Source organism: Ailuropoda melanoleuca, chromosome 4, assembly GCF_002007445.2.
Source record: "Ailuropoda melanoleuca isolate Jingjing chromosome 4, ASM200744v2, whole genome shotgun sequence".
Taxonomy (NCBI): Eukaryota; Metazoa; Chordata; class Mammalia; order Carnivora; family Ursidae; genus Ailuropoda; species Ailuropoda melanoleuca.
In genome coordinates, this window is record NC_048221.1 from 123,815,351 (window position 1) to 123,837,872 (window position 22,522).

At 45.4% G+C, this 22,522-nt stretch overlaps 1 long non-coding RNA gene across 2 annotated transcripts; it reads right to left on the reverse strand.

Moving 5' to 3' along the window:
• Nucleotides 1-616: 616 nt before the first annotated feature.
• Nucleotides 617-21,257, reverse strand: LOC117802044. Of its 2 annotated transcripts, none has more exons than XR_004625060.1 (3): nucleotides 20,076-21,257; nucleotides 2,203-2,310; nucleotides 617-839 (listed from the first exon to the last, which is right to left on the reverse strand). It is a non-coding gene; the product is annotated as an uncharacterized LOC117802044 (long non-coding RNA). The 2 variants fall into 2 exon arrangements; XR_004625059.1 differs by lacking the exon at nucleotides 617-839 and adding an exon at nucleotides 1,582-1,715.
• Nucleotides 21,258-22,522: the final 1,265 nt, after the last annotated feature.

The following is a 22,522-nucleotide window of genomic DNA, read 5'->3' on the forward strand; positions in this document are numbered from 1 at the left end:
TCGCTCAAATATATTTGGGGAACCAAGCATCACTCAGAATTAGTTCTTGTTCGCAATCATTAGAAGACAACTCTGCTAACTGAAGCTTCAAGGATCTTGGGGAGCTCACAGAACCTCCGGTAGGGCCAGAAGACCAAGGTCAGAGGCAAAGCTGCCGGGAACAACACCCAAAGGCATATTGTAGGACTGGCCCAGGAAGACCCCACGGCGGCCGCCACTGGACACAGACACGTTAGCTTGTGCCGCCAGCTCGACCCGCACTGGGCGCTGCCACCAGGACTGCCATCAGGATGGCCCCTGGAAATAGCGGGTAGCCACCGCCACGGCTGTCACCATCCTCTCCAGAATGGGTTCCGCAGCGTTCCTGCTGTTTTGCCTTTCGAGCTTGGGGTTCAAAGCCTGGGGAGATGCATCCTGTTGGTGGAGTGAGGTCACGTGCCTGCACCCTACCGCAGGACAGGTGGGACGATGGGAACGGGCCGCTATCAGGCAGCTGTGGCTCCCAGCATAGAGGAAATCCTCACACGCAGGGAGGGAGAGCATATCCTGAGCGCCCCCAAAGAATGACCACTGTTCTCTTCACTGCGGACCCTGGGCACTTCTCTTGGGAGTTTGCAATGCTCCAGGCCCGAATTTCTCCATCTCGACGTTGTTGACATTTTGGACCAGATGATTCCGTGTGGCGGGGCTGTCCTGGGCTCGGCGGGATGGTTGGCAGCATCCAATAGCACTGCTCCAGTTGTGACAACTCAAAATGTCTGGCTACATTGCCAAATGTCCCCTGGGGGATGGCTTTGCCTCTGGCTGAGAACCACTGCGTCACGAGATCCGTGGGAAATCTGTAATACGTTTGAGGAACCATGATTGATTTAACCTTATTGACCATGCAACATTTTTTTTTTCTCTAGCACCCTTTGATTTTTATTTCACAGAACTTACTCTGAGAAATGCAAGGCTGGTCACTGGGGACCTCATTCTAGAAGTTTCATGGAGGTTGAGGTTGCATAGGCCAAATGGCCTAATGGGCAAAGAGGTCTCCCTGCCATCACCTCCCCCACCTCCACCTCCCTGAACAAGGCTGGGGGCTCCGGAGTTCCTGCTCTTTGAAGACCCTCCATCTTGCATGCTATTTATGACTCTGCAGAACATTCCCAGGGGCCAAGGGAGGAGCCTGCAGAATGCTGCTCAACTTGGGAGTCAGTCTTTTCCCTTTGGCTGTGAACCTGGCTTGCAGGCATAGGTATGGCTCTAACCACCAGGGACCCTGCCTCGGGGACAAACGTCCTGCCTCTGGCAGCCTACTGCAGCCCCCCCCCCCCAGTGTGACAAAGATCCCACATGATTCAAGCTCCGATACGTGGACCCAGACTCTCTGCCTGTGTCTCACACATGTTTACCAGGCCAGGGCCCTTATTACTGCTCAATGAATGCCCTGGACACAGGGTCAAGTTCGCCCCGACCCAGGAAACATCGCCACCACTGTGATGCAGGATGGGGGATCATAGACCCTTGAAGGCCGCCACCACCACCCACTGGCCTTGCCTTTGAGCGGAGCTACTGGAACTGTTGCTAGGCCAGGAACAGGAATGAGGGCAGGTGTGATCTGGCAGTTTCCCCATCTGGGTGGCTCAGCTCCTGCTTGCAGCTTCATCTTTGCAAGTCTCTCACATGGCTTATGGTGTCTCTCAGTGACCTTGGCTCCTAACCTTGGGCAACTGGCACAGCGGAAATATAAGTGTCAGGGGCAGACAGACCTGTGTTTGATCTTGGTTGTGCCACTCACTTGTGGCGTGGACTGGGGCATGCTACCTTTCTCTCTGAACTCCAATTGCACCGTGTAGATTTTTTAAAAAGCATTTTTCTGGCTCCTACGTTCTAAAATTCTGTATTTTAGTATTAACAGGTAGCTCCTGGGTGGCGAAAGGTGGGACTCCCTGAAGCCTCCCTGAGAATTTAGGAAGCTGCGCTCTGGACCCCAGGGTGAAATTTCAGGGGGCAGGGGAGACAACTGGAGGGGAAAAAAAAAAAGCTAAAAAATGCCTTGGATCCCAACCAGCCAGAGGATGCGCGAATGGAAAATTCCTGCTGTGTGTCAGAGGCCCACCTGGCCCGGGTGACAGCCAGCCGAGCCAGACACGCAGGCCCCGCTGCATGTTTAGACAGCACTTTCCTGCCCTGGCCAGAGTTCGCCCCGGCCCTTACCAACGCCCATCCTGGGAAAGTGGGCAGCGATGCGGGGTCCTCGCCCAGGCTCAGGAGAGCTTCCTGTGTTTCCATGACTGAGCAGGGGTTCCCGAGCAGGAGGGTGAGCTGCAGGAGAAACCACGAGGCTCAGGTTCAGCCCCAGGGCGGTCCGGAACCAATCTCCGTGACCGGGGAGTCGCTGTGTCGCTGCTGTGGCTCTCAGGGTCATCATCTGTGTCGTGTGGGGGGCGCACGGGGAGGTCCTAGCAGGTCCTCCTCACCAGCTTTAACATCCCGTGCGTGGAGGCCTACGTTCTCAGGAATTCCACATCTGCCTTGGGAGAGGCCAAGGCCCCTTTCATCAGCAGGCCCTCAGGCAACTCCCGGAAGCTGCCCTCAGAGACTTAGGCTCACCCTGTGAAGAAGGCGGCCAAGGTCGTCTGCAACTATAGGACCAATGACTTTGCCACCTCTCAGCGCCCACCGAGATTTGTGAGGGTGATTGCTGGGAGGCAGGCTTGGGGTGAATACATTGAAACGGACTCCCTACACTCCAAGCCTGGGGGCAGAGCAGGTGGGGGTGATGGACCTGGGAGAGGCAAAGAGGAGCCCTGAGCGGCAGGGGGCAATGTCTGTTTAACACCATCTAGAATACTCTAGGGCCCAAGCCCCATGTCCTGATGTGGGCTGAGAACGTGATTGGGCTTCACCAGCTAGGAGGGAGTGGCCATCAGACTTTGCCCAGATCCCACACTCACAGCCTCGGCTGTCCAGGGGCTCCAGGGGCAGTCTGCAGCAGGTGGGGTGGGGGCTGGGGGTCTTCAGAGCCCTCATTAGGGTTGAACGTGTTGGCCAAGGCTGCTCTGCAGGTTCCCAACTCTGGGGAATGGGATTGGCAAGTCAGCCCCAGGGGCTGGATCTGTTCTGAGACCCTGACAAGGTCTGGTCTGGGAGAATGGTCAATTCACCAGGGTGATGTCACATGAGAGGTCCCATGATTAGAGCTACCTGGCCTATTGGATTCTCCCCTCCTTGCTAATCACCCCCTCTTGGCTCAGGTTCCCACAGAATGTCTCAGTACCTTTTACCTGTCCCTTTGATGCCCAGGCCACCACTGCTTCTCAGCTCTGCTGTCCCCAGCCTCCTCTGCCCACACCACCCCTCAGGCACATAGTTAAAGGAAAGCACTGGAATGGCATTGCATACGAGCCAGGACAAGGACACCCCTGACCTCTGTGATTTCGCTTGGGCTGGCTGCTTGTACCAGCCCACTGGGGAGGGATGTCCTGTCCTTGTCATGGGCTAACCTTCCTCCATCCTCAAGCTCTTTCTCTGAGCTCCCGGCCACTCAGAGAGAGCCGTCCCTTTATCAGACCCACGTCCCTTTCTCAGACCTCAGCGCCAGGCCGAACCTGCCCTCTGGAAGGCCTCGGCTGCTGGTGCCAGCAGTCAGTGAACTCCAGGGCTGTTGTCCCTCCTGAGGTCAGCTCCAGGAGCCGCTCCACTCAGGAAATCCCTCCTCCTGTTTCTTGTTTTCTCAGTTTCCAGCCCATGCCTTCCCTCCTCTGCTTCCCTACATGCTCCGCAGGCATTCGGGTCACCCGGAAATACCTTTTGCTTCTTCTGAGGCCCGGAGTTAACATCACAATGTGCATCTCTGAAATCCAGGGAGGCTCCGGATGGTATAGATGGGAGTGTGCACACGTGTGTGTGTGTGTGTGTGTGTGTGTGTGTGAATTTGCATGATTGAGGATAGCCTTGGTCCCCAGAGAGCACAATGTCTCCCACTCACAAAGGTCCTCAAAGCCCTGCCTCCCTCCTTCCACGTCAGTGGGGCTGGGCAAGAGTGTGGCTTCTGAGGGGCTGCTGGACTCCCTCCTGGTCACGCCACAGAGCAGGGAATGGTTCCCAGGAGCCCTGAGCCCTGCCACAGGGCCCTTTCCACAACATGTTACTTGGATGTCAAAGGAGGGAGATTTGAGCCCAGAAATCCTTATGGGGGCTGGTGGAAGATGCCCTAATTTGGGGGCTGGGGTCTGAGGTTGGTGGGATACAGGATGACGTTTGGAAACAATCACCAGAATACTCCTTGGGTCCTGCGGCTCAGGATGCATCCTGATTTATGGGCTACAGGATTCCAGCAGCTCTGGGAAGGTTCTGGTTTTTGCTGGGCTTGAGTTCCTGGGGAGAGGCGAAGGGGAGGGGCCTGCACTGGAAGGTTAGGATTTAGCAGGTTGAGGGGCGGAGCCTGTGCAAGGACTGAAGCAGGCATCCCTGGATGCTTCCACCTGCCTTTGGTGACAGACCCCCATGCAAAAGGAGGCCAGATGGGAGCTCCAAGAGCTGCGGGAAACAGTGTCCTTGCAGCAGACAGGCTCCCTGGGGAGCAGTTCCTTCCCCCCAATCCCACTGTGGGGTGTTGCTTTTGCTTCAAGACTGAGCTTTTCTGCCACAAAGCTCTGCTGGCCATCTTTACTGAAACCACAGAGAAACCACGTATGTTGTTCACTCTCTCCCATTTAACAGATGAGGAGACTGAGGCCTTGGGTTAAGGGAAGCTGACGGTGCCACTACGTCTCCCAACTAGGAAGTGGTAGAGCCAGGCTCCAAACCTCCATCTTCTGATTTTAAGTTCTGACTCCTTCCATGAGCACAGACAGCCCCCCTCAGCCTCAGCAGAGAGCGGACATGTGGCACAGGGGGAGGGGTACGGAGCTTTCAGGCGATCGGGCCTGGGCTTCATTCCTATACCCGCTGGTACTTATTGTGTGAATTCAAGCAAGTTTCTGAATCTCGGTTTTCTCCTAAATAAAGTGGACGTAGTCAGTGAAGCACTGGAGATGTTCTGGCTCCTGAAAGCCAACTGTGCATATTTTTTTCCAATTCTGCATTTCAGTAACAGAGAGGGGGGTTAGCTTGCTATGGGCCACGGGAGAAGTATTTATACCCCAGAAATGAGCAAACCTGACAAGTCCTTCCTTTCTTCCATTTAACAAACATTCAAAGATTCTAGTGTTCTCTCAGGCTCCAGCATGGTGCTAAGGAAGCAGAGATGAGTAAGGTCAAGTCTTATCCTAAAGGATTTCACGGAAGAAAAAGAGGAAACAAGCGTGAGAAAGAGCCAGAATCTGTCCAGGGACCAGAGGGGCTCACAGGGCACGGAGGTAGTCAATTGGGGGGTGGGGTAAGGAGTAAGAAGGATATTTCTTTGCAAAAGAAGCAGCTTCAGTAGACTTCTTCACACTGGAATGTTCTGGAAATTACAAACATGGCCTTGGGTTTAAAAGCCTAAGCTTTGGTTTGGAGTCGCACAGGCAGAGTTTGGAACCCTGGCTGTGCTCGGCACTATCTGTGTCAACTTAGCCAAGTTACTTAGTTATTTTTGTAAAGTAGGCTCCATGCCCCATGTGGGGCTTAACCTCACGACCTGAGACTGAGAGTCGCATGCTCGACTGGCTCTAGAGCCAGCCAGGCACCTCAACTTAGCCACGTTATTAAACTTCTTCGAGACTGTCTCCTCATTTGCAAGATGGGTTGATAATTTTTACCTCACAGGGTCATTGCGAGAATTAATTGAGGTCATTTATTCAGCAAAATATCTTTTGGCACAAAATACCTACTATGCTCCAGCCACTATTCCAGGCACGGGAAAACACAGTGGATACAATAGGTCAGGTCCCTGCCCTCGTGGAGCTTATATTCTAGTGGAAGGGGACAGACAGTGAGCAAATAAAATGTCACATGGTGCCAAGTAGCCATTAGTGGTTGAAAATAATAAAGCAGGTGTTTGGGGACACCTGGGTGCCTCAGTCGGTGAAGCGTCTGCCTTCAGCTCAGGTCATGATCCCAGGGTCCTGGGATTGAGTTCTTCAAAGGGCTCCCTGCTCAGCAGGAAGCCTGCTTCTCCCTCTGCCTGCCACTCCCCCTGCTTGTGCTCTCTCTTTCTCTGTCAAATAAATAAATAAATAAATAAATAATCTTAAAAAAAATAAAGCAGGTGTTTAGTGTGGGTTTCCCAGACAATCCCTGAGATGAGCATTTGTTGGGAAGTGATCCCAGGGAGGTGGTAGGGGAGAGAGAAGCAGGGCAGGACAGAGGAACCCAGGTCAGGGCGCGGATGAAGTCGCACAGAGGGCATCCAGCCTGATCCCACAGGGGCTCTGCAGGGTAAGTTATGCTCAGAGGGCCCCAGCCCCAAGGCAAGAGAAAGATTCCATGAGTTAGTACGAGCTTAGGATTGTGCCTTGCATGCATGTTGGCCAACAAATGAACTCCCCTTCAGCCTAGTCAGTCCCAGTCTCCGTGCCACCCCCCTCTCCCACCGCTGTGACTCAGTGATCCAGAACAACTTATAGCTTCTGTGAACACTCTGCGTCCTCTCATGTGGGTTACCTCTGCCCACGTTGTTCCCTTCCTGGAATACCACTGTACTCTTTGGAAAGTTCTTAGTCATTCTTCCAGTCTCAGCCCAAATGCTGCCTCTATGTCTCTGAAGACCCTCCCAGGCCATCCTGGGGGCTTCTTCCTGTGTAACCTCTAGATTGGTACCAAGCATTCCCAGGGTAATAATACTCCTTTAGAACTGCCTGTTCGTGACTGTGGGCACACTAGTCCGGGAGCTCCTGATGAGCGTGGACAGGTCTTTCAGCTCTGGGTCTCCAGTGTGTTAGGCACATGGTAGGCCCTGAAGAAACATTTACTAAGTGAAATAGCTTGATCATTGAGTAATTTTGTGCCCTTTGGCAAGTAAAAAAAAATCTATTTGAGCCTCAGTTTCTCTCTCAGTAATTATAGCTGTCCCTAAATCTTAGTGTTTTTAGGCGATCAAATGAGATAATGAATATAAGCTCTGAAATGTTATCCAGAGAGCCTCAGTTTCTCTCTCAGTAATTATAGCTGTCCCTAAATCTTAGTGTTTTTAGGCGATCAAATGAGATAATGAATATAAGCTCTGAAATGTTATCCAGAGAGCCTCAGTTTCTCTCTCAGTAATTATAGCTGTCCCTAAATCTTAGTGTTTTTAGGCGATCAAATGAGATAATGAATATAAGCTCTGAAATGTTATCCAGAGAGCCTCAGTTTCTCTCTCAGTAATTATAGCTGTCCCTAAATCTTAGTGTTTTTAGGCGATCAAATGAGATAATGAATATAAGCTCTGAAATGTTATCCAGAGAGCCTCAGTTTCTCTCTCAGTAATTATAGCTGTCCCTAAATCTTAGTGTTTTTAGGCGATCAAATGAGATAATGAATATAAGCTCTGAAATGTTATCCAGAGAGCCTCAGTTTCTCTCTCAGTAATTATAGCTGTCCCTAAATCTTAGTGTTTTTAGGCGATCAAATGAGATAATGAATATAAGCTCTGAAATGTTATCCAGAGAGCCTCAGTTTCTCTCTCAGTAATTATAGCTGTCCCTAAATCTTAGTGTTTTTAGGCGATCAAATGAGATAATGAATATAAGCTCTGAAATGTTATCCAGATGTTTCATTATAAAAAGGTAGGAAAAAAAAAAGATCCAGTCTGGAGGCCAACAGTGGCTGTGGTGACCCAAATGTCTCCAGAGATCTTAGCTCAGTCTGGAAGAAATCTGGAGAATATTCCAGTATGAGAGCTTATAGCAGGTGCCAGGGTAGCTCCCTACCTTCTCTGACACTTCCCTCTGTCACCAGCCGGAGCTTGAAGCTCTGGCCCTGGGAAGGAGATATAATCCCTCGTGGACCCTCATTCCCCACTTGCATTGAGTCGCCAGTAACCATACATACCGAAGCTAGTGGTATTGAGAACTGAAGCTTCTTCCTGCAGAGGAAGGATTGAGGAAGGAAACTTTGTCAATGGGCATCTTTGTCCAGATAGTGGGCATGGGACTAATCTGTGGTCACTGTTGCAGGTGAATCTTGCATAGGGATGTTGTGACTCTGTAAAGCTCTTGTTTCAGCTCACATCTGGTCTCTTCTAAGGCTGGTCCCCTTTTTCCTGACTCTCCAAAAGTCTGTCCTCCCTTCCCAGTCCCATTTCATTCTCCCATAGCATCTGCCAAGCTCCCTTTCAGTTACCTTGGTCCTCAAGGAACCACAACCTGACATTTTCCTCCATTCTCCTCTGGCTCCAAGTTCTCTGGAGCCTTCAGTGTTGTTTCTTCTTCAATCCCATCTTGATGATACCTAGAACTTGAGAAACTTTTTTGGTTACATCAAAGAGATAGTTCTCATGGAAGAGTTCATGACTCTAGAGTCCCTTACTCAGCCATGGTATATGACCTGAAGTTCTTCCTTTTATATGTAAGATGGTTATTTATACTTCAATATATTGTCATCAAACCACTTCTTAACTCCAGGTGGTCTGGCTTGCATTCCCACCATCTTGCAAAACTTCTCTCACTCTCTCTAAGACACCAATAATCTACTCTTTGCCAAGTCCATTTGCCTGGTATAGCCCTGTGCCTTCAAGCTTCAGGCCCACTCCCAAGCCATTTAGCCAATGTGTAATATAAATGGGTACTGGTGAAGATCCAATATTGTAGAGATGTAAGTTTTCCCCAAATTAATCTATAAATTCAGTGAAATACCAATAAAAACTTAATAAGAGTTTTTAAAATGGAGCTCTACAAGCTAATTTTATAAGTCACCAAGGAAAAAATGCACAAGAATAGCCAGGCATATTTTTATACAGTAAGAACAATGGGGAGGAAATTGCTCTTTCACATATAAACATTTACTATAAAGTGGTCAAAATGGAGTGATATTGGTGTAAGAACAGATAACACAAACAATGAAACAGAGTACAGAAAGAGATCCATGGAAATCTATCTTATGCTAACAGAGCATTTTAAATCTCTGGGAAAGGATTGAGTGCTTAGACTGATTTTCGAACAATAGATTATCCACTTGGTAAAATATTTATATATTATATTGGTGATGATTTTACTTCCTGAAAAAAGAATTCATTCTACTTAGTTTAATCAGAAAGGAATTTATGGAAGGTGTGCAGAGCTGCCAGAATTGCAGGGAGTATTGGAGAAAAAGATTTCAGGTTGAACTTACCAGAATAACTTCTAAAGCCACGGCACAGAACTGAGCCACTGAAAGAGATGCTGTCACTGCTACAGTCTGGAAGCTGCTGAATAGCAGGAAGTTTTTGCCATGGATACTGTTCCAAAACCACACCACCATTGCCAGGATCTGTGCTAGTAGAATGGAAGCTGTGTTGCCTTTTTCTCATATAAGTCAAAGCTTCATGTGAGCTCTATCTGTCTAGGTCTTCTAGGAAGCAAACACCAAGATGGAATTAGAGGGCAGGAGATTTGTTGGGATAATGCCTGTGAAAGGTAAAGGGGAGAGGGAGCAGGGGTAACAAGCAAATCCTTCAGACTGTGGTACAGGCCTGACATGTGAAAGGGAGAGGAAGGAAGACTGGGTAGAAAAAGGCTCAGACTGTGATGTAGCCTTGAGAAAGTCTTGGTCACCAGAAAGATTGCCCATAAAGGAGTCCCTCTATAAGGGGAAGAAATGGACATGCCCTATTTCCTCTCTATGCTCAGTCATTGACTAAGAGCTGTGGCAGATCCCAAAAGAATTTAATTGGGAGAATATCCACTACGTCTGGAATTCTAACTTCAAGGAAGTCCCTGCAATACAGTAAGACACACCAGAAAGGGGTTGATATGAATTTTGATCCAGCCAATATATAGTATTTATCTACCATAGACCCCTACCGCACACCATATGCAAAATAAATTTTAGATGAATTAAAGAGGTGCAGGTAAAGAACAAAATGGTGTTGTGTTACAAGAAATACAATTGTATTATAAGAAAATATAGGAATATATTTCTATAACCTTGGTATAGGGAAGGTGTTTTTAAGAATCTTAAGAATCTTCTTGAGCCTGGGCTGCTGTGTAATCTACCAGGAACAGGCTATTGACATTATTTTACTGTTGATTCTCTGCCTGCAATCTAGAACACTACAGAAAATGTTATTATTCTGTTATTTTAAATTTGCTTTTTAAGCAAAACACAAAACCTAGAATACATAGAGCCATATTTTAAATTTGTTTTTATTAATTTTTATGTTTAAAAAAAGTTAATTAACACTAACATACTTAATGGTGAGAAACTAGATGTTTTTCCTCTAAGATTGAGAACAAGAATGTCCCCTCTACCCAGTCCTATTTAACTTGTTCTGAAAGACCTAGCTAATGCAAAAGAACAACAACAACAACAACAACAAAAGGAAATAAAAGATATAAAAAATGTGAAGAAGAAATAAAATGGTCTTTGTTTGTAGATAACATGGTTGCCTATATAGAAGAATCAACAAAAAACTCCTGGAACTAATAAGTGATTATAACGAGGTTGCAGAATACAAGGTTAATATACCAAAGTCAATTGTTTTCCCATATACCAGCAATGAATAATTAGAATTCGACATTAAAAATACAACAGAACTTACATTAGCATGAAAGAAAAAGAAAGAAAAAGAAGAAAGAAAGAAGAAAGAAAGAAAGAAAGAAAGAAAGAAAGAAAGAAAGAAAGAAAGAAAGAAAGGAAGAAAGGAAGGAAGGAAGATCTTACATATAAACCTAACAAAATATGTACAGAATATATATGAAAAAAACTACAAAACTCAGATGAAAGAAATCAAGAAGATATAAATAAATGAAAAAATACATGTTCACGGATAAGAAGACCCAATAATTGCTAAGTTGTCAGTTCTTCCCCACTTGACCCAAAGATTCAATGCAATCCCAACCAAAAATCCCACATTGTTTTGTAGATATTGACAGATTCTAAAGTGCATATGGAAAGGCAAAAGACCCAGAATAACTACCGCAATATTGAAGAAGAACAAAGTTGAAGGACTGATACGACCTGATTTCAAGACTTACTGTAAAGTTACAGTGATCAAGACATTGGTGAAAGAACAAAAGATCAATGAAATAGAAGACAGACCCTACAAATAGGCCCATATAAATATAGTCAAATAATCTTCAACAAAGGAGCAGAGAAAGGACAGCCTTTTCAACAAATTGGGCTAGAACAATTGGACATACACATGCAAAAACAATTAATCAAGACACAGACCTCACACTCTTCACAGAAATTAACTCAAAATGGATCATAGACCTAAATGTAAATCACAAAAATTTAAAATTTCTAGAAGATAGCATAGGTGAAAATCTAGGTGACCTTGGATTTGGCAGTGATTTTTTAGACCCCAAATCAATCCATGAGTGAAAAAATTGCTAAGTTAGACTTCATTAAAATTAAAAAATTCTGCTCTGTGAAGGACACTGTTAAAAGAATAAAAATATAAGACACAGGCTGGGAGAAATCTTTGCAAAAGATGTATCTCATAAGGGATTTGTATCCAAAATATATTACAAACTCTTCAAACTCATCAGAAAGAAGAAAACCAACCCAATTAAAAAACTAGCAAAAGATCTGAACAAAGACAATAAACAGATGGCAAATAAGCGTATGAAAAGATGTTCAACATCATATGTCATTAGAGAACTGCAAATTAAAACAACAATGAGATACTACTACACATCTATTAGAATGGCTAAAATCCAAAACACTGACAACACCAAATGCTGATGAGGATGTGGGGAAACAGGAACACTCATTTATTGCTGGTGGGAATGCAAATGGTACAGCCACTTTGGAGGACAGTTTGGTGGTTTCTTGCAAAGCTAACATAAACTTACCATATAACCCAGCAATTGCATTTCCAGGTATTTACCCAAATGAGTTGAAAACTTTGCTACACAAAACCTTGCACACAAATATTTATAGCAGCTTTGTTCATAATTGCCAATAGTTGGAAGCAACCATGATATTCTCAGTGGGTAAACGGATTAACCATCAATGGTACATCCATACAATAGAATATTACTCAGCAATAAAAAAGGAGCTATCAAACCATGAAAAGACATGAAAGAACCTTAAATACATATTGCTAAGTTAAAGAAACCAGTCTGAAGGGCTACATATTGTATGATTCCAACTATATGACATTCTGGAAAGGGCAAAACAATAGTGACAGTAAAAATATCAGGGTTTCTGAAGGAGGCAGGGAGAGATGAAGACATGGAGCACAGGACATTTTTAAGATGGTAATATTGAATGATATTGTAATGGTGAACAGATAATACTATGCATTTGTCAAAATCCGCAACATGTACAGCATAGACAGTAAACCCTAATGTAAACTATGGACTTTAGTTAATAATAACATAGCAGTTTTGGCTTACCAGTCATAACAAATGTACCACAGTAATGTAAGATGTTAATAATAGGAAAAATTGTGCATGAACAGGTGGGGAGGGAAGAAGGGAATAATTGTGATGGGGGGAGGAGGTATATGGGAACTCTTTATACTTTTTGCTCAATTTTTCCATAAACGTAAAACTGTTCTAAAAATAAGGTCTATTAAAAGTTTTGCAAGTAATTAATATACTTGGAGAAAAAATTGGCAGCAAATATAACAGATATATACTCCAGTTTTCTCAGGATAGTTTTGGTTTATACCGGTTGTCCTGGTGTCCTAGCTGGTTCCGTATTTGTCATTCTCTAAGTGTCTTGGTTTAAATGATAAATTATATGGTCACTCTAGACAAAAGGTTATTATTGGTAATACATAAAGAACTCCTGTAAACCAATAAGAAAAAGATAAACAATCCAGGAGAGTAATGGGCAATATATATGGATAGGTGTACTAGTTTGCTAGGGCTGCCATAACAAAATATCATAGATTGGATGATTTAAACAACAGAAATTAATTTCCTTACAGTTCTACAGGCTAGCAGTCCAAGAACAAGGACATAGAAGGTTTGGTTTCTTCTGAGACCTCTGTCCTTGGCTTGCAGATGGCTGCTTTCTCACTGTGTCCTCACATGGTCTTTCTACTGTGCATGCATAGGTCTGTGCCCTAACCTCCTCTTCGTTTAAGGACATAGTCACATTGGATTAGGGCCCACCACATGACCTTATTTTACCTTAATTACTTCTTTAAAGGCCCAATTCCAAATATAGTCACATCTGAGCTGCTGGGCATTGGGACTTCAACATATGAAGTTTTTGGAGGTGGGGACTCAATTCATCCCACAATTCACAGAAGTACAAATGGCCAATAAATATATGTCAATATGTGTAATAACACCCAAAACCAGAGACATGCAAATTGAAAACAATAATAACCAGCAATCCTCCCCAATAGAATGACAAAAAATAATAAAAGAGGACTGGTTTTATCTAAGGTTGGCAAGGATGTAGGGAACTGCTATTTGTTGGTGGAACAAATTGATTCAGATTTTATTGAGGACAATTTGGCAGATTCTATCAACGTATAAAGTACATAACCTTTGACCTAGAGGTTTCGCTTCTGAGAGTTCATCCTACAGAAACACAGAGGCACAAAGAGGCATGCATATAGATATTAACTGCAGTATTTTTTGGTATTATTTAAAAATTGAAAAAATAAATATTTAAGTTTCTACCCATAGGTAAATAAGCTATATGGTACATCCACACTATGATATACTACACTGGGGTTAAAAAGGAGGTAGACCTAAGATAAAATAAGTACCATATGATATCCTATAAGTAGATAAAGTGGAATCTTAAAACATATTAAGTAACTCAAAAAAGAGGAAATAGAGAAGAAAGAACAGATGAGAAACATGGAACACAAATAGCAAAATGGTGGATTTAAACTCACATATCAACAATCTCATTAAATATAAATGTTCTAAACATCACAATTAAAAGGCATAGATTATGAGATTGCATTTTTTTAAGGCATGATCCAACTATATACTGCTTATAAGAAATCCACTTTATTTATTTTTAAAGATTTTATTTATTTATTTGACACAGACAGCCAGTGAGAGAGACAGCCAGTGAGAGAGAGACAAGCAGGGGGAGTGGGAGAGGAAGAAGCAGGCTCCCAGCAGAGGAGTCTGATGTGGGGCTCGATTCCAGGACCCTGGGATCACGCCCTGAGCCGAAGGCAGACACTTAATGACTGAGCCACCCAGACGCCCCAAGAAATCCACTTTAAATATAGTCATAAGTAGGTTAAAAGTGAAAGTTTGGATAAAGATATACCATGCTAATACTAATCAAAAGAAAGCCATACTGGGATGACTGGGTGGCTCAGTCAGTTAAACATCTGACTCTTAATTTTGGCTCAGATCATGATATCAGGGTGGTGAGATTGAGTCCCACATCAGGCTCTGCTCTCAGTGGGGAGTCTCCCTGAGATTCTCTCTCTCCTTCTCCCTCTGCCTCTCCACCCCCCACACTCTCTCTCTTTTTAAAATAAATAAATAAATCTTGAAAAAAAGAGACAGCTATATTGATATCATACAAAGCAGATTTCAGAGCAAAGAATATTTCCAAGGATAAAGAAGGTCATTTCATAATGATAAAGGGATCAATTCATCAAGAAGACATAGGAATTCTACATGTACGTTCATGTAATAAGAAGTTTCAAAATAATGACACAAAACACATAGAACTGCAAAGAGAAATAGACAAACTCAAAATTATAGTCAGAGATTGCAAATCCTCATCCTTATTTCACAATTTTTACTCTACCTTTTCTTTATCTTTTAAATTTAATTAAACTTAAGGCCCTTTTTCAGATAACTTTTTAGTCTCTAATTTCTCTGATGTGAATTATTCCCTTTGTTGGGTCAGTGGAATGTCCATCTTGGCATTGGACTTCTCCATATATTTTATAATTTTTGTCTGTGAGCTCATCTTCAACAAAGGTTATTTTTCACAAGAGTCCTGTAAGTGTTCTGTGTTATTAAGGTCTCTTATGGGGTGATTTCACTATTGCTACCTCCTATTCTTTTTGGGGTTTATCCTTTCTGACCATCTATGGTTTCTGTTTCATTTCTGGTGCTTAGAAATTTTCTCTTTTCTCTTTCTTTTCTTCCTCTCTCTTTTTTCCCTTTTCATTTCTTTCTTTCTTTCTTTCTTTCTTTCTTTCTTTCTTTCTTTCTTTCTTTCTTTCTTTCTTTTTTTTTTGGTTAGCTATGTTTTAAAATAAAAATTTTAAACAATTATATAATATTTTGCTGTTTGGAGTAAGTTTGGGAAATTCTCATGTCCAATTAGTTTTTGGTTTTGATAAAATGTGTCAAAAGGTTTCCCATGATAAAACTTTGAAATTAGCCTTCAGCCAATTTTTTTTATTATATTATGTTAATCACCATACAGTACATCCCCAGATTCCGATGTAAAGTTTGATGCTTCATTAGTTGCGTATAACACCCAGTGCACCATGCAATACGTGCCCTCCTTACTACCCATCACCAGTCTATCCCATTCCCCCACCCCCTCCCCTCTGAAGTCTTCAGTTTGTTTCTCATAGTCCATAGTCTCTCATGTTTCATCCCCCCTTCTGATTACCCCCCTTTTCTTTATCCCTTTCTTCCCCTACCGATCATCCTAGTTCTTAAACCTTCAGCCAATTTCTAACCTTATTGTCCTTTGTCCTGGAATTATAATTTTTAATGAATTTGTAATAAGTTGGGTATTGTTAAACTGGGGAAAATGCCATTTTAGGATTTTAAGCTGTGTACTTTTTAGGATAAAGACTAAAATTTGCTTTATGCAAAAAAAAAAGAAGATGTTCTTTTGTTTTAGCCTATACTTGAGTTGGCCCTTTTAGCTACGCTATTTATGATAAAGCAAAGACATGCCTATCATTCTTGGTGAGTATGGAAGAACAGTGATGGGGCCTTAAAGGAAATTTCTTAGTTTGAAATGCTACTACCCTTTAGTAATATACATTGAATGAATTTGTGAAATTCTGCCTCTGAGCATTGTTTTATTTAGAGCACCACCATCTCCTAATTTGGAATCAGACTACCCTATCCCTGAAATCGGTGTGTTCTTGCAAAATGATGTGTGTTACTCTGGGATCAGTTGTTTGCACAAGATAAGGGCCTGGGATGGAGAAGAATGTGGGAGAGAAGTGCTCTTTCTTCAGCTTAGACTGGAGAAAATAGCTGTGCAAATGACCCACATTGGGCCTGGCACAGCCCAGTCTGGACCTGGGAATTGATTGTCCCACTTTTCTTCTATTTTAACCTGACCATCTCAGTTTTGGGGAGATGTCCTGACAGGTATTTTGTTTTGATATCCCTATTGTCAGTAATGCATGGAAAAGGCAAACTCTGGAGCAGGACAGGAAGATTTGGAAGGTAGATCTTAGATTTGAGAGGGGGAGGGGGGAAACTACTTCCAGGAGCTGGGGTGGAGTCATCACTTAGATCTGGAAGGAGAATAATTGGGATATGCCTGGTGGTGGGAGATTTATCACTGGCCATGTGGAGGAGAGGTGGGAAGTGGGCTTGTAAAAGACTTTGAAGTTAGCTAGGGGCTGTGGGCTCTCAACAGAGCCACTTCTAAGAACAGTTAGAGGATACTTTCTAGTATGTACTTCCCTTCCCCTTCTGCCTAAGATTTCAGGGAGCGTTGTTAAGTTATCTTTGGCCGTGGTGTACAGAATTAGGAGAGATCCTGGCCCATGCTTTGGGTGAGGAACAAAGGCCTGCCTGGATCTGGGTGCAGGGATGCCCGGGGGAGAGCGAGGCAGAGAGCGGTAGGCAGTGAAGCTGAGCAAGAAGCCAGGGCCAGAGCACAGAGGGCTTTGTAAGCTGTTCCAAGAAACTAGACTTTGTCTTGTAGGCCCCAGGGCGCATTGAAAGATATCAAGCAAGAGGGTGATGGGAACAAACATAATATATAGAAAGGAAAAACCTTCAGAGTATCTTATAAATTTGTAGACCATTGTAGTGGACATCTTCTGCCTTTGTCTGGACAGCACCTCTTAAATCCTCCTGTGGTAACAGAACCCTTTTCTGTGGTGCACCTATACCATGTGATTTGAGTAGAGCTGACTTCAGTCTTTTCACAAACAGGGAATGTGACTGTGACCCCGCCCAGGCCCAACAGGAGCAACTGACCTCCTGGCCACAGGTACTGGTTCAGGGAGGGGCCTGTGACTCAAGTTTGGGTTAGTGAATCATGCCCAGGGCTTTTCTGACAGCTGTTAGAAAGACCATCTCTTTCTGGTGGGGTGTCTAAACTGATAGAATATGGATCTAGGTCTCCTGGTGGCCAAGAGGTCTCCTGCCATGTGGACAGAAAATAACTGAGAGATGGTGTGATTCAAGTCCTCAGAGATGATGTGAGGACTGAGTCCTTAGAGATGGTGTGAGACTGTGTCCTCAGAGATGGTATGAGACTCAGTCCTCAAAGATGATGTGAGACCAAGCCCTCAGGCTATAATTTGAGGCACAGGATCCAGCCATGGACAATGTCAAGTAGACATTGACAGTTAGGGGAGAGAGAGAAACAGGAAACCCCAAGGACATTGTTGAGCTACTGGATCCCAGCCAATCATTTCTTTTACAGAAGCCAATAATTTTTTTTCCTGCTTAATCTAATTTGTTGTATTTCTCTCACTTAGAAGTGAGAGTTCTTACTGACAGTTGTGTGTTCTCCTGATTTGCTCTTCCCTAGACTCAATATTCCCAATTCATTTCACAATCTGAAATGGTTCCTTGATCCCTCCCATGGTGGTCATCACCCTCTGGTGGGAGATGTTCATACTAGAGTCCCTGGGGGAGCTTCTCTGTAAGGACTGCATTCCAATAAAGTACAAGATGAACTCTTCTCTGAAGAACTCAAAATAGAAGGTTGATGCCTGTGGATTAGGTACTGGGGGCCTTTTAGGGGGATCCTGGTCACAGCAATATATGACTTGAGGTATCTACATTTCTATAAAGAACAAAGCACCTTGGCTCTATCATGGGGAGTTCTCAGAGGCCAGCACCTTGAGCAACTTCAGATTTTAAGTGGGAGGGAAAGTAGAAAAGAATGTGTCCTCGTTTATGGCCAACAGGATCCCAGGCTGCCCTAAAATATAAATGAAACCATTCAGTCATCTTAACTGGCTGTTAATGAGCCAATCCATAATTTAGAAGTGGATTTAAGGAACAGCGAGAGGAAGGGGGCAGGAAGACAGTAGGGCCAGACCTGTCCTTATCATAATCTGAGGATGTTTGTGTGTGTGTGTGTGTAGAAGGGACTAGTGAGCCCACTTCCTTCCTGATCCTACAAGGGTCTATAATCCCCCTGGTTAAGGTGAGCTGAGGACAGAACAGAACAGTCCTGGGCTTAGACTCCCAGGTGATGAATCCCTTCAAGTGCCCCTTGTAAATTGCTCTGAACCTCACTGTGTCCTGCTTTCTTCTTCCTGATCACTTAGTAAATTACACACAAGATTAAAATTTCAATGTCTACCATTTTGGGTGTTCCCAAGTCCTTGGCCATATGGCATCTCCTTGCCTTTTAATATCCAAGAGAAAATGGATCAAACTCTCAACACACCATGGAAAGAAACCCAGGGTTTTTTGCAATACTTCTGGGGATTTTTTCCCCCAACCCCCTTTTACTGATTCTATTGAATTCCTTTCTTTTTTTCCTTCTTTCCTCCCTCCATCCCACTCTCCTCCCTTCCTTTCTCTCCCTCTTCTTCCCCACTGCCCCCTCTTTTCCAAGGCTGTTTTCTTTTCTCTGACTGGTGTCAAGACAAATGCAAAATACAGATCCTTTTCCTTGATCTCCCAACAGTAACCCTAGCATAGGGGCATATGTAACACACGTTCCCTATATGTAACTGGTAGAGTAGCACTGTGTCCTAGCACAGAACACACCTTAATGTTAAATATCAGATATTCTCTTGGCCACATCCTACCCCTTCTCCATCTCATCTCCTTGAGGCCCAGCCTCCACCTGTTTCCAGCGCGCTCTCTCCCCCCCTTCCTTCCTCCTTCCCTCTCTCCCTTCACAGCAAGAGCTCCTCTGGAGCAGCTCTTCCCCACCCACTGCCCCAGCCTCTGGGCCAGTCTCTGCCTGCCCAGAAAACATTAAGTACCAGCTTTGAAATTACTTTTTCCTTTAACACAATCAAATTATTCATCTTAACTCCTTCCCCTGCCAGTCTCCACAGGCATGTGAAGATCCATCATCCCTTGATATGAAAGTACGCTACCCCCCTGGATGGCAGAAATGGCCAGAATAGTTTTGTTGGTTGTTTAAATTCCAGTGTTGTCTTTCTTGATGCTTGAGCCTGACTATAGCTCAGAGATGTTTCTGTCGGCTCCACCTGCCTAGTCCGATATATCTTGCCCCCCCTCAGGTACCACCCCTCCCTTGTCAGCACCTCCCTAGCCCCACCTTACTCCCCCATCCAGGAACCTTCTGGAAACAGCCCAAACCCTTATTTCCCAGTTCCTGCCGCCCCTGGGGTACGCTGAGCCATAGGAAGGCCCCCTCTCCTTCCACCAGGCAGATTTCAGGAGCCCTGAGGCTTGCCTGGGGCCAATCTGTCTCTATAAGGCTGAGGGTCTCCTAGTGTGTGATTCAAAGCCAGGGCCCCAAGAGCCCTACATGGTCAAAGAATGATAAGCCCTAGCAAGTCCCCAGCATTTGCTGGAGCATCCAGCCTATGGGAAGCATCAGGAAATGTTCATCTGTCTAAATCAGAGCTCCATTGCATCCGGGTCCCAGAGGGAAGCCGTCAGACTGGAATTTGGTCCCCTGAAGGCTGCTTGAACTGTAGACCTGGCTCCTCTCTGCTCCTGAGCTGCCGCCAATGGTCTGTGACCTGGCGGCCTGGGGCGGGCAAAGGAGCACTGGCCTAAGAGTGAAGACACAAGGCTTCTGGGCTGGTTCTTCCATAAACTCATTTTAGCTGTTGGACACCCCTGCCCCTGCTTGGGCCTCTGTCTCCTCAGCTGGAAAATGAGAGGCTGGACTAGATGAGGTCCAGAGGCCTAGAGCCCAGTCCTAGGAGGGGACCATCTTACCTCCAGGCCGGAGCTCGTGACTGTGCCCGCCGCCAGACTCTCCTGTGTGGGTAGCAGCTGTGCGGCCCTGAGCTTCGGGCGGAGACTGAGGCTGTGCTGGCTCCTGACCTTGGAGGTGGAGGATGCTGGAGTTCTGAGGGACTGAAGGGAGGCCAGGGCAGTTGTGGGGTCGTGGGGGAGGGAGAGTCACTCAGGGTGAGGCTGGACAGACAGGCAGGGCCTCTTGGGCCATGGCGAGGAGTGGGTATTTTGCTCTAGGTGCAACAGGGAGCCATTGAAGAGGTTTTCGATGGGGGCCTGACATGTTCGCATCTATGTTTTTAAAAGCCTCTCTGCCTCCGTGCAGGCCTGAGTGGAATCAAGGGGATGCCCTGGGAGGCTAGCACAGGGTCCAGGCGAGAGAGGAGGCCAGGGTGAAGCCGTGGAGGTGGAGAGCCGGGCACACACGGCTTCAGGGTAGGTTGGAGGCAGAAGTGGTCCAACGTAGCAGTAAATATGGTGGTGGCGAGGATGCCGATGCCACTTTGTGTAGGGCCCGGCTCACTAGCACTCGGGTACTCCCTTCTGGCTGCTTAGTCATCAGGGGGGCTCAGCCAGCCTCCAGATGAAGGATGGTCAGGGGATTGAGGGATCACCAAACTTCGCTGCTCGCTTAGACAGTGACTAAGGTTGGACCCTCCTGTCTCCCTCCCAGTGGCACCAGGAACAATAAGCACTGGTGGGAACAGAAGGTGGGGGGAGGGGGCGGGAGGGGGAGCCTGTGGCAAGGGGGTGGCACTTGGTTCCCCCCCATCAGCGTGGGGGCAGGACACCCCAAATCTCAGGGGTCTCCAGTCCCGGAACCATTGTCATTAGCTGCCCATTGTCTGTGGCAGCGAAGAATGGCTCCCAGCTGGCCAGCCGATCTCATTTCAGGAACCATCTCTTCCAAGAGATGGTTCACACTCAGCTTGGTCTGCTTCAACTCCCAGAGGCCTTTGGGCTGCTTTCCTGAGGCAGGGCTCTACTGGCCGGGTCTGGAAGGCAGGGCGACTCCATCAATGGGGTTTGCCTGGCAGGAGATGGGGGGCACTCTTTGGGAACGGAAATGGAGGGAGGGACAGTGGGGACAGAAGAAGAGAGAGAACAGCAAACAGGGGCTTGGTGTGAGAGGGGTGGGCTATTTGCTAAATAAAATTTAAATCCTTAGCATGGTTTCTGCCAAGAAGAGAGAAGTGCTGATGAAAACCATATGTCTCTAAGTAAGTGGAATGAGGAACCCTGCTTCGTGTGCGCATGTGTTGAAGATGCTGCTATTGGTCTCCCATGCAATGGAAAAATCTCTATTTTAAAGAATACAATGTTAAGAGGCACTCTGAGACAAACCACATTTCGCAATTAAGTAGTTTACAAGGTCAGCGAAGGAAGGACAAAATAAACCAGCTGAAAAAAAGTCTTGCTCAATACCAAAATTTGTTTAAAAGTTCAATGTTACAGTCAGAAACGGTAATATAGGCTTATTATGTAGTTTTATAAAAATAGCCCCAAAGATAAGACCCTTTCAGGATGGAGGAGAAATTAAAAATGCTCTAAGTACGGGTGCAGATATTGTATTTTCCTGACATTTGAAAAGAAGAGTAATTTTGTAAAATGTAAACAACGTCATTTTTTTTACTTTTTCTAAATTGACCTTGTGGCAAACTGAACCCAAACAGAGACACAAACATAACTTCTACTGTTCGTTCTGCAGAACAGAAATCGAATTTCTTCATCTAGCGTTCAAATTCCAACATAACGTGGTTTCACCTGACCTTCCCTGAGTTTCCTCGCCAGCACGCTGGCCTTGCCAGCCCCACCCTGTTCTCCATTGTCCTTTCGGCCTTGCAGGCTGCCCCCCAGTGGGGCCTCAGGTGCGCTCACCTGCCCTGCGATACCTTTCCTCCTGGCTGATGGAAAACGTCAGCCTTTCTTCAAGGATGTCAGTTTCCAAATTCTATCCATTCCACTGTAATTCCCATGTGATGCTTTTGTACAGAGATTCCAGGTCTCTGGAGAAATCCTCTATCTTGTCACTTACTTTCTTGACCATATGAATCCCAGCTTTTGGAAAGTCTGTATCAGGTCAGTCTGATACCTGGATGACCTGTGGGTCTGTTTCTAGTATGGAGATATTTTTTTGGCTCTGCCTGATACTATTTCTCATCGCAGGATTTATTCTGGCTTTCCGGAAGGCGGTGCGAGCATTGGAAGGCCATCCTAGTCCAGTCCGGGTTGAGCTGATTCGAGGCTGCCTGTCAGAATTGTGAAGGCTGCCCAGTTCCCCACTTGCCTTTTCTCCTGGGGCCTCACCCTCCAGGGCTCCCCCTGGAAGGCCAGGTTGTTTTCTGGGGCCCTTCCTCTTCAGTGGGGCTCTGATTCCCAGTTTGTTTCCCCTGCCAAGAACTCTGCTTAGCTTCCCAGTGTCTCAG